Source organism: Paralichthys olivaceus, chromosome 10 (genome assembly GCF_024713975.1).
Source record: "Paralichthys olivaceus isolate ysfri-2021 chromosome 10, ASM2471397v2, whole genome shotgun sequence".
Classification (NCBI taxonomy): Eukaryota; Metazoa; Chordata; class Actinopteri; order Pleuronectiformes; family Paralichthyidae; genus Paralichthys; species Paralichthys olivaceus.
Genome location: NC_091102.1, coordinates 18,304,316 through 18,322,500, shown reverse-complemented (window position 1 = coordinate 18,322,500; position 18,185 = coordinate 18,304,316). Strand labels below are relative to the sequence as shown.

Here is an 18,185-nt window from a genome sequence, read left to right as displayed (position 1 = left end):
CAGAGGTCACCAATAGTTCTCTTGCTGTTACAACCCCCGCATGCCTGCATATTCTTCAGCCATGTTTTTATAATTAATAAATTAAGTATAAATAATAAAATCAATAGAAATGTTATTGTGTGGTGACAAACTTGATTCTTTACTGTACCGCTGGCCCCCCCTTCGCCACATCGAGGCGCATTACTTGACCCCGGTCAACAAGAGACTCTGCTCTTTTCTAATCACTCACACATTGAACTGATCTGTATCAAAACCTGCTGAATTAAAAGAAATGTTCCTGGATAAACAGGGCGTCCCTTCTTCTTAAACAATGAAGTTAAAACACTGTGAAAGGAACTTCTCTCCTGTCTGCAGGAGTGTGGATGTGAGTGTCTGCTCGTCTCTGTTGCAAACTATCAGTCACATGCATTTATTTATTAATCGATTGGATCATGAATCCGGATCAGTCACTTTAGCCCTGATGTCCAGGCTGTGCACTTCACGTCTCGAGTTGTGTAGCAGATGAAATGCGTGTTCAAAAAATGTTGGACTTTTTGTTCAATGTGTTAAAATATATGTCTCATAAACCTTTGAGTGAGTTAAACAAACACAAAGTAAACTTGCACATAACAAACCAACGTCACAGGGACACCGCTGCTCACTGTGGTTGATGCTGGACAGTTCTTACCATGAGCTTCACACTGTGGTAATCAACCGTGGTTATAATCCCAATCCCTAATCCGGTAAATGTTTTATTCCTGATGTAGTCACATACAGAGTATATGCACAGCAGAGATATGACTGCCCTCCACTAAAACTACTGTCCACTTTTGACAACAAAATGCATTTACATGTGAAAAGTTTGCAAAACCTGAAACATTATTTTTACATAATATAAACATATATATGTCAACAGTCAGCCAAGAATACATAATGCCATCTGACTGCTTATGAGTGCACTTAAACATGCCAGCAAATTTCTGTCATTTTGTGCATGCAACATTCAAGAAGAAGCCATTTGTCGCTCTATCACATCAATTTTTCATATATTGACTGAGTCACAAATGGGCTGGCATTCAACCACATCCACGCACGTACTACACTATATGTTTTGAAGGGAGCCAAAAAAACCGAGGCAAAGGAAAGTAGTCATGCCTGACCAATCTTTTATACTAGATGTAACCAGGCATCTTTCAGGTTTTCGTCCAAAGTGTGACCCTCATCCTTCAAAGACATTTTTGATGTTTTATTGGAATATCTCTAGACACTATCTCCAATATCAAACACAGACTTTCTCAGGGCATTTTACTTAACATAAAGCCTGACTCACTTTCAGCTGTAATGACTCATTAAGCTCTGGGTAAAATAGCTGTCAAATCTTTCCTCATAGCACTCAGTTAAAAAAAGAACCTTACATTTTTTTCCCCAATGCGCAGCACTGCTAGTGCAGAGCGACACAAACAAATAAACTGCAGGAGGCAGTTTCAATTAATGATAACCACAGCCAGCAAAGTGAGCAGAGCTGCTGTGAGTAACAGAATCCTCGTTCTACCTCTATTTCTGAGACTGTTGGCAAAGTGATGCAGAAAGCCTCTAAAGTGCTGCTGCTGTTTCAGAACATCTAGACGTCAGTGTTTGTTTGAGAGGCTGTCCAGATCCCATCTTAACCTTTATGGAACGACACAAGACTCTCCATGGACACAAAGCAAAACACTGCTGTAAACCATAATAGTAAAGAACAAAAAAAAACTTAGCAGTAGCTTTTAAAATTTCTGCAGGAGAACTCAGTACTTTTGTCAAGGGAATCCTACTTTTGCTTCAAACAGCTCTTTATTCAAGAGCGGTGTCTTTCAGTTAAAAAGCAGGACTGCACTGAAACTGCCCATGCACTATTTTTTTTTGCAGGATACACATTATTCATTGCATGGGCATAGATACTTTTTTTATTCTACAATTCTCCGTTCAATAGAATGTCACATGAATTCATGACGAATGAAATTCCCCCACCTTTTTTGTGGATTTGTTAGCTTTACTTGTCATGTACTGGTGGTTAATTCATGAACACTCAACCTCCACAACTTTATTTATACACTCAGCGAACACACACATCAAGGGTGAGACAACTTCATCTGTCAACACTACATGTTCCCTGAGTCCAACTGGATTTCTCTTAACCCCAAACCTTTTGCTCATCAAGGGAACAAATGATTGAGTTTGTATACATTCATAATAATACTTTATGTTAATTGTTAAGAGAATTTAACTTACTGTAAATGGAAGACCTGATCAAGCCAAGCAGCCCACAACAACCCACCGTTTTGCCAACATAAGAAAGGCCGATAATGAGTGACTCATCAGTGCTAATTTACTGAGCTAATTTTATCAGCAAACTTCACAGGCCTGGAGAAACCTCGCTAAGGCAGAATGGATGAACAGCATGAAGCTTAACATCAACATGGTCACACTGTAAAAGAACTGCCAGGTCGTGTGTGTATGTGCGCTGCTATGTCAACGCCCTTTAAAATACAGTATGCACATATTTCTGTTACTGCCACCCAACCAATCAATATATCTCTGTAAATGGGATACATTACTTCCACTCAGTCTATTGCTGCAACAGCAATCCTAATACAACGTGCCCAATCTTTAAAATCTGACAAAGTGTGTGCCATGGCTCTCATTACTCCTGAATGCACCTACTCTTTCTGCTTTCCATGTTAATCCTAAAATAATGAACTATGCTATTAAAACCTTGACACGCTGGTAACGATCTTGTCCCAGCAGTGTGGCTCTCAGAGCAGTGCCAGCCACCAGCTGGAGCATTTGGAAATATGTGGCTGAGCATGCATGTGTGTCACAGTATGTCGATTTGGCATAGCCATTCCACTTATTCCAGTTCTTATATAATGGAGATCATTCCAGAAAAATCTGACATCAAACTCATGCCATGACGCAGTAACGGTGAAAGGACCCCAATGCCGGAGGGAGGAAACAACAAATGTTATTCACCCAATGGAGCCGATAAAATACAGACACAAGCGTACACTTGTGGCAGTCCAAACACACACCGCTGAGCAACATTTCATCTTTTAAAACAGTACTGCAGATGGATCTGCTGCACTTGTAGAAGGTTGTCTTACTTGTTATACATCTGTGCTTGCTTTTGTTCAAGCATTCAATATGACTGTGGCTTAGTCAGATTGCTTTAAAAACCTGTTTTCCAAAGCAAGTGTTACTGGAGTAGGTGATAGTCTGCAAGATAGAGCGATAAAAAGAGAGGAGGACAATGGATCAAGTGTGTTGAGGCACTGTATGTTTCAACATGACCTACGGAGAGCAATCTGCCATGGCGTTAGCCTGGGGTTTGCCCTGCCAATCTAAACAGTAGTGTTGTCATTATTTTTAACCACCAACTGAAAAGTAGAGTAAAGTAAAAAACTAAAACAACAAAGAGCAATTGCAAAAAAAATGCTTGACAGTTGTGCTGTTGGTGTTTTTTCTTCTTTTTACAAAATGCAAATTACATTCTGTATAATCCAGACCTAACAACTAGTGACGGCTGTAATCAGAGGGCAGGTCACTGAAAGACTATGTCCTACTCAAAGAGTTAGCGTGAGGTCATCTTGGTTTGTGGGTAAAGCAAACTTCCTGGCACCATTCTTGAAAAACACAAACCACACACTTTCTGAGAATAAATCAGGAAATGGATTACATTGTGTGGTTTTCAGAATCTTTCACAAGTGTTACTGTATTCATTTTTACACATTAATCTATACTCTTTAACCCATAATAAGCCCAGTCCTAGCTTTAAGCCAGCAAACATTTATTTCACTGAATACATAATGTGGACAACTGACTTTTGTAGAACTTTTCCCATGTGTGAGAATCAGGTCAAAAGCAGTAATACAGCATTAACACAAGCTTCACTTTAAATCAACAGAGGATTTGTAATTGTAATATAATAAGTTGTATCATATTTAAGATTACTTTTGCGATAAAACAGAACATACTGACTAATGGCTGTACATGTCGCTGCTCTTATATCCTGTGAAGTTGAGAGACGACAGGTTTACCTCTATAGCCCGGCCACAGAGATAACTGTAGCACCTGCGTAATCTGTCTTTGCTGTCCTGCCCACTTGCCTGCTCTTCCATTCTGCTCGGCTACCCCCGCTCACGGACTGAAAGGTTTGCTGTGTGGTGGTAGGGGGTGCTTAGCTTGTCGAAAACCTGGAGTGCACACAAAACAGCTCATGCATGCACAATGTCTGATATACACTCCATCTCAATTAATATTTGAAATCCTACAGCTCAATCTCTTATCGCTCGCTTTCTCCCCTCCCTCTGCCACTCTGAGAGCTGCTCCATACGATCCATCTTGTTTGTATTGACTGCTGCCTCAGTGAGGCAGGGGGTACTCAGTGACTCATTGAAGTGTAAAGTGAAAACCTCAGAATGTGTCCTCATCAGTGGCTGCAAAATGCTTTCTAAAGCCCAAGTTAGGCAGGATTTATAGAGTATTGCAGGGTCATAGGGGGTAAAATTTTAGCCAAGGTGATTTATGAGGATGCCAGTAAGTGTGACACGACAGATGGTTAGATATGGATAAAAAGATGCAAAACAAGTTGGCAAATCGAGAGAATGTAACTGCTGCCACTTAGCAAAAAAGTTGGTCTTTAGCAAACGACAAGTGATTACGAGCAAATCTCTAGATAAACTTATTCCTATCGCAGAGTCAATCAAACACAAAATCTACAAGGAAGAGCGTGTTGTCAAACTCAACTGACAAGCTCCCATCCATCCAACAACCAAATGCAGACATTTGATGGTTTAGTTATCCCTCTCATTTGCCACAATATAATTCCAGAAATACTTTCAGCAATAAATAATGAAATATTTGAAAAAACAGCATCATAACTATCATGTCCAAACTTGACATTGAGAAACAAAGTACAAATTAAGTAAATGTGTCACAGGCGAAAACAGTAATAGTGTTTTATTGAGTAAACCCTACTGACCTCTCAGTTAGTTTAGGGTAGATTAGATGAAAGACTTTGTTATTCCTGAGGGAAATTTGGGATCTAGTAGCTTTCGACTTACCATTTCCAGAATCTAAAATAAATATGGAGAATCACCATTTAGTTTTTAGATGATAATTCTGGGACTTCGCTGGGGTAGCTTTGTTTGATCCAGAGTTCATGTCAAACAGGCTTGGTATGCAGTCGCTCAGTTGAGGCAATATTTGCTTTATTCTGATCGGCCGAACATCCGAAAGCTTGTCCAGAAGCAGCCTACCCAGCGCGTGTGAGTAAACTGCAAAGTAAACCTGCACCTTTGGTTATTTGAATGCTGGAGTATATTAAATGCCTTTAATACTACTCAAGTACTGTTTTGGGAGAATGAGCTGTGCTTGGAGCGGAACACCGTATAAGGAAATCCCTCATGTTCACAGAAGTCTGATGCTTCAGTTTCTGTCGCACAGGGATTATACTTCTGCATATGTTTACCTCATTTTTGAAACCACGTTTAAAATTAACATCCAATATAATAACAGTATATATATATACGACAAAAAAATAAGGAGAAGAATAATAGGCCTGCTTCAAGTGGCTGCACACTGATGAAAGCTTTGACGTTGCTCTCCTCTGTGTGTCATTTGAATGAAGGTATTAAAACAAAAAAGATTTTAGTTGTTTGAAGATGGGTTTTCCAGGGCCTTTTCTCTGCTGTGTCTAGATTCTGTCTTCTGATGTACACGCACACATGCACACACACACGCACACGCACACACACACACACACACACAGAGATCTTAACAAATGCACAACCATTCTTTCTTCATCATACACTCTCTCTTTCACAGTCTTCCCGTATCCACAGTGCTAATTATAGTTTGCCCATTAATCAGCAAGAGCTGTAATTATACTAATTCCAGTGTGTAATCTGATCAAGGTGAGCGAGATCAAATCACAGTCTCTCTCTCCCGCAAGGCTTTAAGGGGGTTTCAGCGATGGTGGCGACGGCAGAGAGGTTGTAAAAAAAATTGGTTTAGACCACAACACTGACTCGGTATGGTAGCTGATTATAGGGGCAAAGCAAGAAGGTATCGCTCTCGTCTGTAAGCCATTATGGCTGCTAAATAGCTTTTATTAAATTAGCAATAAGGTATGGTTGGCTACTTACAGTCAAACTGTTCCAAATGTGCAATCGTCATCAATGTTGGGTTGGGTCTTGAGTGTCTTACTTTCAGTGTTTATTCACCTCAACGGCCTGAGTCTTCATTGTTTAATAAAGAAATAAACTGCATTTTAGGCATATTTAACAGATTTTAGACATAGTTTACTCCTATCTACCTTGCTCGACTTACATAAAAAGACATATTTTAAATAATACAGAGAAACAACACTGAATCAGGTTTTCTTAAGGATAACATAACTTCACACATTTTTCAAGGTTAAGATTTAAAGATATGTTGTCAAGTGAGGACAAACACTAAAACCAATAACTTCAATAATTTTGTTTTTTGAACATGCGTCCAAACTAGTCTTGATGGCGGTGTGATGGTGATATTTCTGACAGCTGACCACCACACTGTTTATTCTGAGCTGAAGTAACACAATATTCCACAGTCTGTTCTGTGGTCTGTGTCAGTCGAGACGTTTTTGTGCAGAGATCATATCTGAATTTCAGTCTAGCTCTGTGCACACACACACACATCTATCTGCGTAGGGTGTGTGTGGTTGCTAGGTTTTTTTGTGAAGACTTGAAATGAAATGTTAGAACAACAGATAACCAACAACACTGACATGCATGATAGATTTTTATCACTGGGAGGTGCCTCCATAAACAGCACTGTGCTGTTTTATATTTGCGCCTGCCTATAATTATTGTGTGAACTGGATGTCAGATCAGATGGGCTGATCTGCAGTAGAGCCATCTGTAATCATCATGCCAAGCTGGTGTTAACTGGCTTTTTTTTAACAAGGTTTTTTGTTGAAAGCCAGGATGTGAATTATGTGTGTTTGACGATGTATGTTTATCATTCTATCGTGCAGCTCAAGTCGGCACCAGATATAGCAAAGAAAACCAAGTAAGCTACATTCGTTAGTAACATAAAAGAATTTAACACTGTCAAATTTGGGCAACAAAATTGGTCTTGAGTTTTATTTAGATTCTTTGTTTTTTCAAGTGATTGTGGAGAGGCCAAATTACAAATCAATTTTAATTCCTCGCAGCAGTGGAGCCTTAAATTGAAATTAAACCCTGAAGTAAAATACCTGAAGAGGCAGAACTAGTACTACAACACATATGAAACAACACCTTGTATTACTTATGATATGATGTACCTTGGGCTGACTCTACGGTCCATGCTAGTGAACAAATATGTAGAATGCGTTACAAATCATGCTACTATGACAATACATATATGGGTATATTAGCATCAATGTATTCTGTATGTCTGCCTAAAATAAACTGGAATACATTGAAGCCACTGTATGTTTGAGGTCATTTAAAACGGGTGGGGGGCTGACAGAGGTGGTGTGCACCCTCGACAAGTCGTCAGCGTATCGCAGGACTGACAAAGAACAAACCATTCACGCTCACCCTCACACTGACAGGCAATTAGACTCCACTGTTAACCCAACCTGCACGTCTTTGAGCTGTGAGAGAAAGATGGAGCACTCACACACAGAACATACAATCTCCACTCATAAAAGACCTAGGCTGCTGACCACTGCATTGCCGTGCCACCACAATTCAAAACTATTTTATAGTCTGTCCAGTTTTCGTTCGATAAGCCCCATCACTGTCAAAGCCCCTCACTGTTGATGTCGAGCTTTCCGTTCCTACGGTGTACATTAGCAGTTTACTATAACATCGGCAGATTTACTACCCAAAGCAATTTTTTTTTAAGCAATGGGTTCTTGATTTCAGATAGATAGACAAAAGCAGTGTCTGATTTCTCGCCAGTGACGATTGATTAAGCCGGCTGAAATTACAACGGACGCAAGCAGTTTTTATTTGCTGTAGATAACATTTGGTCGAAAACAAATCATCAAAAACAAGAAACTAAAGGAAAAGACTCAAGAAAAGTGACATTTCTTTGCTAAATACAGGATTTCATGCCAAAAGACAAAAGGTTAAGCTTCATGCACCTGACAAAAGTCAACGAGGTTAAGCTATTTTCAAACTGTGAACAAGGCCTAAATCAATATGCAGGTGCTAACAAATGCAATACTACCTTGGGTAAAGAGTGTGATTTGGCTCACATAACAAAAACAGTAATACAACGTAGGTCATGAACTGTATTTTTAACTCGTAACTGTAAAAAAAGATTAAAACAGATTCACTATTGGATCTTGAAAGTGTTATGTTGGAGTCACAATTGTTGTAACAGTCTGCAGAGTTTAAACACACAATTGTGTCATTTCAAAGTGGTTTTACTGCACTTGTGGTTTTGGGAAGATGATAAAAAATAGACACCACCCTCTAAACTCTTTATATAACCAGTAGCTTTCTATCTAGAGCACCACACACAAAACTTCAGCATGTGGAGGACTCCACAATGTAGAGAAAAGCTGTTTGATGGAGGAGTTTAACTTAAGGGATCCTACTCAAAAAATATTAGTTGAGTTTGGAAAAAAAGATCACTTTCTACTTCATATGCAATAAATGGCATCTCGATAGGCCTAAAAAAAATCCAGCATCAGTCAGGCTCTATTGGACATTCTGCTTGGCCCATTATCAAAATGCCACCAGTGTATAATCACATCAACACTGACTGTATATACACAATATGTCAGCTTTGAATATAACACATGGGATCATTTCTTATGGCAGACATACACAAAACTGATGTTACAGTAAAGATAAGTAAACACAACCCTGCCGGTGGAGTTTAATCACTGCTCCAGATGAACCAACTCTCATCTGCAGTGTGCACAGTGTAAAGCAGATGTCACTTAGACAGTAAGCAGACTTACTCTGCACCATCACTGATAGCATTGCAGCTTCGCCGCTCCCACATTCAGGTTCCAAAACAAACGTGTGCTTCTGATAGCAGATCTGTCCGTCTCCTGTCTGGTCACAGAGACAGACGGTGGGAATCTAGAGTATATATATAGAGTATACTTTTGTATGACTGCTAGCAAGAATTGGAAAAAAAAGAACTGTGAAAGTGAGAAATAGATCAACAGAGGGTGGGAGCCGAGTGTGAAAACATGCAGGTACTCTCCAGATGGATTCTTCACATACAAATACATACTCATCAGTGTGATGGGAACACGTCTGACTGCTGGATCATACACAACATATGCTGCAGGAGCATCTGAAGAAAGATGAGCCAAAACATAAAAACAGGATTCTATGGCAACATAGTTTATTCAAGAACATCTTAGAACGCTGGTGTTGATTTTTAGACAGGATCACATCATCATTATGAGAAGACTCAGCAGCTTTTCAAAACAGGCAAATGATTTATGAGGATTAGAATAGAAGAAGGGAGGATAGATTGATAGAATTGTAGTAATCTAATCCCTTTTAGAATGACAAAGCTAATGCCACAACATCTTTGATTCATCTTTAATATGTTCCTTTTGTTTACCTGGCGTTTTGGTTTTCACATCTCATTGCACAAGCTGCTCTGGGTGAGTAAAGTAAATCCATCTCCTGCTCTTTTCTACCTTTGTCTTCAGCACTTGGACTCCTGGGGGAAAACTTTTAAGAGCTGATCACTAATTCTATGCAAGCTGGAAAATGGACACCACCCTTGCTTCCTGCTTGTAATCTGGGAACCAAGAAACGCACGACCATCTGTTACATCTGGCCAGTCAAGGCCCCTTCGGACTGGCGTGGGACAGAGGTACTCAGACTGTGACAGGGAGGGAGGGGACATGAGGCAAGGGTCAGGAGACAGGACACAGGGTCACATGTAAAGGATGGGTGCTTGCCAATAGTTTGTATTGTTGATTTAGTCAACTTATCAGCACGGTCTCCAGCAGCAGCTGGTTCTGCAGCAGCAGCTGCAACACACAGCAGAATTAAGTTTCTTTTAAACCAATCATTTCATGGGGTTGGAACTCAATAAATGTTTCAATAATAGGATCCTGAACAATATGGGGAGCAGTGTTAATGGCCCTTTACTTATATGGGTCAGCTCAGTAGTTTTGCTATCAAACCTTTAACAGAACCTCCATATGACCGAGCAGAGAGATTGCTGAGAAGTCTAATATAGAGGCAGAGAATTTATGTAAAACATGATTGTGTGGTTTCAGTGTGTTCGAAATGCAGCTACCAGACTTTTAACCAAATCGTTGAGCATGATCATAGCTCCCCATATTAGCTTTGCTTGATTGGCTGCCTGTGTTTCAGAATATTGCTGTTGACCTTTAAGGCACTACATGGTTTGGCACCAAGCTACTTGACTGAATCAGTACTCACCAGTTGTGTCAGATGTTACATATTCCTCAATAGTCAAGACTAAAGAGCAATGGTGACAGTTTGTAACAGCTGTTTTAAAAGATGCTATATAAATAAAGTTATCATTATTATTAAAATTATATTTGTTATCGCCTTGAGCTTGAAATTTGTGACACAATACAATTATGGATGCTGAAGCTGAGCAGTTCCTATTACATTGCAGGACTGCTAAGATGTACAAAAAGCATGTGCTCATGAGATGAAATATGGCTGGAATATTTCCTTGAGGTATAACAATAGAGCATTGTAGGTAGCCACATTTGCAGCAACAAGAAAAATTAGTTAAATAAGGTGTGTTATTAATGCACATGCAGCTCTCATCTTCCACCACGACCTGACACTGAATCATACAATGGATGACTGTCATCAATACATCTGCAACAATGCCAACAAGATAAAATGTACTCTTGCTCAAAATGCATTAAAGCTCCACAGACATTATTGAGGGAATAGAAAGTTTCCCTCAACTGATTTATCTTGTATGTTTGTCACAATACTACTTTGGCTGAATTCTCTCCACAACATACCACTGAATTAATCTACCTTTCCTTTTAACACCACTTGATGTTGTTTTTCCTAAGCAAACAAAGACAAATCAAATCAACACGAGCATCATGAGTCAGCAACTCAATGACGTGTGCATAAAAAAACAGGAGTCCCACTAGCTTGTTAAATGTCTTACTCTACTGCCCTGCAGCAGGACGCCACATTGGAGCTGGATGAGCGGTGGCTATCTTGCCTACGCTGCACTAAATATTCATTACAATAATAGAGGTGAGGTAGAAGCATAAAGGCACGATGCCAATGCCACTCGATAATGTTTTTTTGTAGACCCCTTCCGACTTAATAAATATGCACATCTTTCAAATGGCCACACAGACTACAGCCAGAAACACACAAACATGAGCACAGACACAGGAAACAAGACATTCAATTAAAGATCTGTATTACAGACAATGGGAATTAACAGCAGTTGTGGCTCATTTGTCCAGATACAAAAGGCTGCTATTACAGTTTGACAATCTAAGGAAATATGTATACATTGAAAGATATATACAAAGAAGAAAAGATGTGCTATTGTCATTTGGGGCTGATAGAGAGGCTAACGCAGGTCTCGGCTCTTCACTGTATGCTAGAGCTGACAATATTGTTCAATGCCTTACTGAATTTTTCCCCCATGGGAAACATAAAAAAGAAGTCCTCATGAATGCAGCCCGGTGCCATCACCTGAGTGCCACTGGGCACAGCCTCCACCTGTGGTGATGAGAATCCAAGGCAGCCCTCCTTCTCTACCTGACAGTTGTTTCCCTCTGGCACTGAGCAGCAAAATGAGGACTATTTAAGAGGAGTGCAAGGAGGGCAGTAAATGTCTCTTCTTGTTAATAATAGCTCCGTCTGAGCTTTCCCTGGTACTGCAGAGGGAGAGTAGCTGCTACTTGTTTAACATGTTTGACAAATATTTAAAAAACTGAAGTGGTTTCATCTTTAATGGGTACTCAATGAATGAAGATTTGTACTCCCTTATAGCTGAGGGACATGTAAGAGAGAATTGTTCAAATGATGTTCAAAATCAGATGCAGCTAAGGAAATGACTACCTTTTGGCATATGATATAAGTCAAGCTCCAAAAACACTGGGTCCAACACTTCCCATGACGACACTGACAATATCTTTTGTACACACATTTTACCTGGTAAACACACATCTATCAAATTCTATGATTTGAAACAAAGGTTTTCAGTTAAAACAAGAAGTACAGCGCATACCTCCACCAAGGCCCAAACCTGTTCTTAAGGGGATAGTTCACCAAAAAATGAAAATTCACTCATTATCTACTCACCACTATGCCGATGGAGTGGTGGGTGAAGTGTTTGAGTCCACAAAACACGTTTGGAGTCTCAGGGGTACACAGCATTGGAGCCAAATCCAATACAATTGAAGTAAACAGGACCCTTCTTCAGACGTAAAAATATATGAATATGGATGCTGGGCTTGCGGACATTTGGATGACACCACACGAGCAGTATGAAGGCATGTTGAGTTTTTTTTCTGTTGTTTTATTAAGTGTGAAGAATTGGTCACTTTGGCAGCAACACTGTCTACCCCCGAGACTCCCAAAGTGTTTCGTGGACTCAAACACTTCACCTTCACATCAGCATAGTGGTGAGAACATAATAAGTTAATTTTCATTTTTCTGGTGAACGATCCGTTTTAAATTCAATACACCGAATCAGTGCACCAAATTTTACACACTCAGTTAAAATGTGTGTATCAGTTCCCTAAACGATCCATGAATTATTCCCTGGGAAACCGAGGAAAATTTTGAAAATTGCAAACAAACCAACATTCAATAGGCAGGGATGAAAAGATAACCTCCCTGGCATAGGTAATTAAAAAAAGTCAAAATCTGAGCCACATGCTGTTTTTACAGGCTGCGTTACTCCCAGTGACGGGGAAACCGACTTACATCTTGTGTCAGTGATGGGGGAAAGAACATGGGAACATACTGTATGTACTGTGTATAAATAAATGCATTTCCATGCAGTATAATTAATCACCCCCACAAAGCAGAGCAAGGTTTTGAGATTCAATCGAGCAGGGGGTAAAGGGAGGAGACAGGCAGAGAGAGACAAACAGGGATGGAGGAAGAGTCGAGGATCCCCTGATATTTGAGCTAGTCTAAAAATAGCCACGCTGGAGCTGAGATATGAGTTGTACTCCTCAAAGACCTCAAAGAGGAAAGAAAGGGAGAAACCAAACATGCATATATCCACTCCACTATGGAGCTGAGCAGTTAAGGTGATGCAAGCTGGCATCTGGCACATGTGCTGTATATGTTTATGTTTATGACATCTTCACTTCTGAATGACTGGTAATGTTAGCCGTCATTTGGCCATCAGCCACTGGAGAAACGATGATAGACTCATGCAGTCAGCAGAGTCAAACTTTGTAGGTACAATGCAGATTTTGTCACAGATATCAATGCATTTCTGTTGACATGACTTTATTCTGTTGATCAAAGAGGAAAACCGGGAATGGGTGGTTCAGATGCCAAGTTTACACAGTGCATCTGCAACAATGTCACCTCAAAACACCTTTTGAATGTTTTTATAAATGTCATTCTTTCTTTCCGCTTATTCCTTGTTCGATCGTAGTCTCAGAAATCTGTCATTTCAATTCAAATAAATCCACCTATTGATTTGTTAAGAATTAGGGCCACATAGGTTTCCCACATTGGAACCTGTAAGTCACATTGTGTACAAGTTCCACCTAAAAGTATTAAATGTCACAGTGCTGGACTCACCGTTCCACAGAATAATCACAGGGAGAGCTGTTTCATGTGCCGATCCTCTGCAGTCCACAAAGGCCACACACACACACCTCCTGCAGGAAAAAGAGAAATCGTTAATGAATCCGTTACTCCGTGCATTAGGCATTCTATAGTTCAGGATAAGGTCACTACGTTATTGTCTTAAAATACATTTAAAAGAATAAGTTATAAAGTCATAAATATTTAAGTTGATTGGGTTTCTTTCTTTTCATTGATCTATGGGAGTCGGGGGAGAGATATTTCAAGGACGATTACTCAAAACCAGACAAAAGAAAGGCCCTGAATTTGACTGTTGTGCTGAGCGGGTAGAGCGGGTCAGCCTCCAACCAGAAGGTCAGCAGTTTGATCCCCAGTCTTCCCAAATACATGCCGAAGTGTCCTAGGGCAAGATGCTGAACCCCGAATTTTACCTCATAGAACAAAAAAAGTGCTGCTAATAGATGCACTGTGTGTGTGAATGGCAAACTGTAGTGTAAAGTGCTTTGAGTGATCATCGAGAGTAGAAAAGCTGTGTATAAATACAACCAATTTACCATTTTACCATATTAGGCACAAAGGGTGCATGATTTGTTAAACATGACAGTATTTTTTAGGAGGAGACGCTGTGCATTTAACCCCAAGCAGAACAGAAAATAAATAAGGCCAGTCAACATTAACAACATGGATCTACACGACATAAAATTAAAATGTGTGGCCCACATCCTTGTGACCCTGCCCTGGGCAGCTCCTCTCTGACCGGCACCAACCACTGAAATACCACAACACAAGAGAGGGGCATCAAACAGGCGAGATATCCACAATTGCATAGGAACAGGGAACAGATGCTGGCCCTATCATCCAATCAAATTAATGCCTGCTATTCCACTGTTACAGGCACAAGGACAGATATTTTGAAAACAGAAAATGGAGGTGACGCTGGGAGACATTGAGCAGCAGGCTTCTAAATGAATTAGGATCAAGTTACTTATCGAGTTCAGCCCAAGCGACCTGCCTTTCGACAGTGACAAACGGAAAGTTAAAAAAAGGTGAAAAAGATTCAAGTCCAGGCATCAGAAGAGCTGCATCAGTAGCATGTTTAATGCTAATAGCGTGATTGAGGATCACATAGATTAATCTGTAATACAGAAACCTCCGAATGAAATGTAAAACAGCAGGGTTCTGAGAACAAATTAAATTCTAAAAAATGCTGTTGTGTTGCAGACAACATTGTGTCAAATCTGGGCATACGAAAACATATATATGCTCAATCTACTGCACCCTCCTACCCCCTCTGGCTATATAAGTGTGTGTGTGTGTGTGTGTGTGTGTGTGTGTGTGTGTGTGTGTGTGTGTGTGTGTGTGTGTGTGTGTCATCTATATTCAAAACATCCACCAAGGTGCTCCACACCTCTCTGAGCTGGCACAAGGAATTCTGCACAGGAGTCACATTCCCTCCTTTCATTTACATATTTTTACATGCAAACATGTGCATGTGACTGTGGATTTATGGGATCAGAAACAATGACTAAAGGCAGGTACAGATAAATCAATGTTCAATACGTTCGAGCCGCATGCTTTTAAACGCCACATCTGTATGATGCTTCATGTGACATGTACTAAATACATTTTACCACTTTCATATTTACACCAATATATCTGATCTATATCTGGTATAGGGCAGGATATCATTTTTTTTCCTGAAACCAGTGCTGAAGCAATACTTTTAAAACATTTCCAGTGCTAAAACCGTGCCAAAACCAATACCCTTTCTTAAAACAAGCACAACACAATAAGAGCGGCTTATATCATGCTCTGCGCTGCTGCACGTCCCAGTTTTGGAATCCTTTTGGGTGTCACATGGCCACACTTTTGACCATTTAGCTTAAGGTATTTGTTGTTGTGTTCACTTGGGTTTGAGGTAGCGACTACCTAACTGTAGGTTAACGCTAAGTGCTGCCAGAGCCATGCAGAGAGTGATTCCATCAGAATTAAATGTAATGTTAACACAGCACATGCTGTAATGTTTGGCTGCAGGCCAACTATTTCACTACATAGCTCAACCATCAATTGAGGCACTGGAATCTACATTGTGATTTGGTACGTAGGTAGCGGGCGTGTAGGCACCGGTGCATGACCCTAATCTAATCTCAGCAATGACATAATGCAGATACAACACTAATAAATGATTCTCCAACCAAGAATCCAACAAATGAGAAATGTCCTCGACACAGTCTTACATCCACTAATCCCATGCAACATGTAACTTCTCTGCTTGGAATTCATGCTTTAAATCCACATTTTTCTGCTCTATGACTTTATATAACCTAAATGCAGGAAGCAGAAATGTGGAGAATAAGAAGGATTCAGCAATAAAAGTGGAGCATCCATGTACTGAACATACAAGAGCCTGCGCTGTTTTATTCTTTGTTTTAATAAAGTGTGAGATTTGTTACATAAGTCAGATGGGAGTTGCTATGACTCACCTTGTGTTTTTTTTCCATCCTCTTGTGTCTTGTGACCAAGTAATGCAACAGAAGAGGAGGACAGACTACACTGGTTCTTCTGCTGCAGAGTCTCTAAGGTGCACGCAGCCTGTGAAGTGTGCACTACTACTAATTTACCGAAAGTAAATGCATCAGTTTGAGTTTAAGGACGTTCAACCGACACCATCATCAGCTCTGGGGTATTCTTTCTAGCCTCATCCAACAAGTAAATAGCAAAAGACCTGAAAAATATCTGAGGGCTAATGTGACAGCAGGTCCCAGTGAAGAACAGCAAACTGCATTTTCATTATAAATAAATATGACCCAAAATGCACTGTTTTGCTGAAATGTAGGGTCCCCTTTTCACAAGCCATCCTTCCCCCCTATCAACAACAGCAACAGATCTGTGTTATTTGGCTCATCCTGACAGACGTTCTCACTGCGATGCCAAGTCTGTTAAAAATTCACAGCAGCTGCAAATCTTATCGGAAACAGCTCCTGATTTTGTTTTTTTCTCAGTAACATCCGCTGCAGTTCCACATGAGCACCCAAACACTGCGGCAGATGTCAATTGTGATAAATAAAAGACAACAACTGGTAAGAAATTTTAAGTTAATTAATCAGGGGAAAAAACTGAGGCCGTTGATTTGTAAATGAGTCTTGCGCATCATATACAGTAGCTTCTTGTGAAACTTGAAGATGAAACACTTATCAAATGACACCTGCTGGTAACGCAGTGTGGTCTAAAAAAACCCCAATACAGTGCATCTAATTCTCTTTCCAAATGGAGAAACATGCATTTCACTGGGCTAAAGCAGTGTTAAATTATCACTGTATGTTCCTTTCAGTTTTTTAAGGAGACATGATATATTGTTGCTGTTGAGACAACAGGACTTTTTTCTCTGTTCAAACCGTCCTCTCATGTCTAAAATGGAGTAACTATATTGAACAAAACAAATGTGAAATTACAAGAATAAGGTCGCAATATTAAGTAATCATTCATGTGTATCCAGAAAGATTATTTTTTAGTTAAAAAGTGTGAACATCAAATGTTTTACTAGGACTTGCTATTATGTCTAAATACAATTATTTTTTAAAAATGGTTGCGCAAAGTCCACTTCATTTCCGTGATCTTATGTTTGTGATATCCCATCCTACTCTGGGAGAAACATAAAACACCCCAGTGGCCTTCCATAAAAAACCTGCAACTCGATCTAAGTGTTATCAGACATGAGTCGATGGATGCACGAGTAAACAAACAGCAGCCTTCAGTCACAGTTAATGATGACTGACAGTAAGTTTGCAAGTGTAAACATTCTTTAATTTTACATGATCTCTTTCCAACACCATTGACATTTACTATTCAGCGTCCAGAGTTATCTGATCATTTGTCTGCTGTTGTTAGGGCTGGGCGATACGACTTCAAATCAATATCACAATTTTTTCAACGTTTTACCTCGATAACGATTAATGAACAATTATTTTAAAGTGAGTACGGGTTAGCGGGGGAGTGAGGATGGAGGACAAGCGGCAGGGTAACACAGCATGGAACGTATTTTTTTTATCAGTTTAGTCGGTTTCTATACATTTTTGGTTAATTGCCCCGCTCTAGCTTTTATTATATCAGTTTTAGTTTGTTCTGCCTTCAAATCCCACTGAAAAAAAATCATCTTATTCTTCACTCATTCTATAAAATACAAAAACATTCTTGAGATTCAAAAACACTGATCTTAAAATTCCCTGTGCAGATTATCTCAGGTGAAAGTGACAGGCCAGATGATGCTGTGACGGTGATAGATGACAGCACGCTTCGGCATCGTTATGCAGATGGTGTGACAGCTGATGGCTTTTTGAGCCCGCTGGCTGCCAAATACGCTTAACTTTTGGAAACCGGAATCGGGGATTAGGATGGAAGTCACATAGTTGGGGATGTTTG

At 39.9% G+C, this 18,185-nt stretch overlaps 1 protein-coding gene across 3 annotated transcripts in view; it reads right to left on the bottom strand.

The window, feature by feature from the left end:
- Positions 1–18,185, bottom strand: part of adarb1b (adenosine deaminase RNA specific B1b) — a 117,170-nt gene that overhangs the window by 63,011 nt on the left and 35,974 nt on the right. For all 3 annotated transcript variants that reach the window (XM_020090111.2, XM_020090112.2, XM_069532723.1), the window contains exon 2: positions 13,761–13,840. The gene's annotated coding sequence lies outside the window, so the exon portion shown is untranslated. The remainder of the gene's footprint in view (positions 1–13,760; positions 13,841–18,185) is intronic.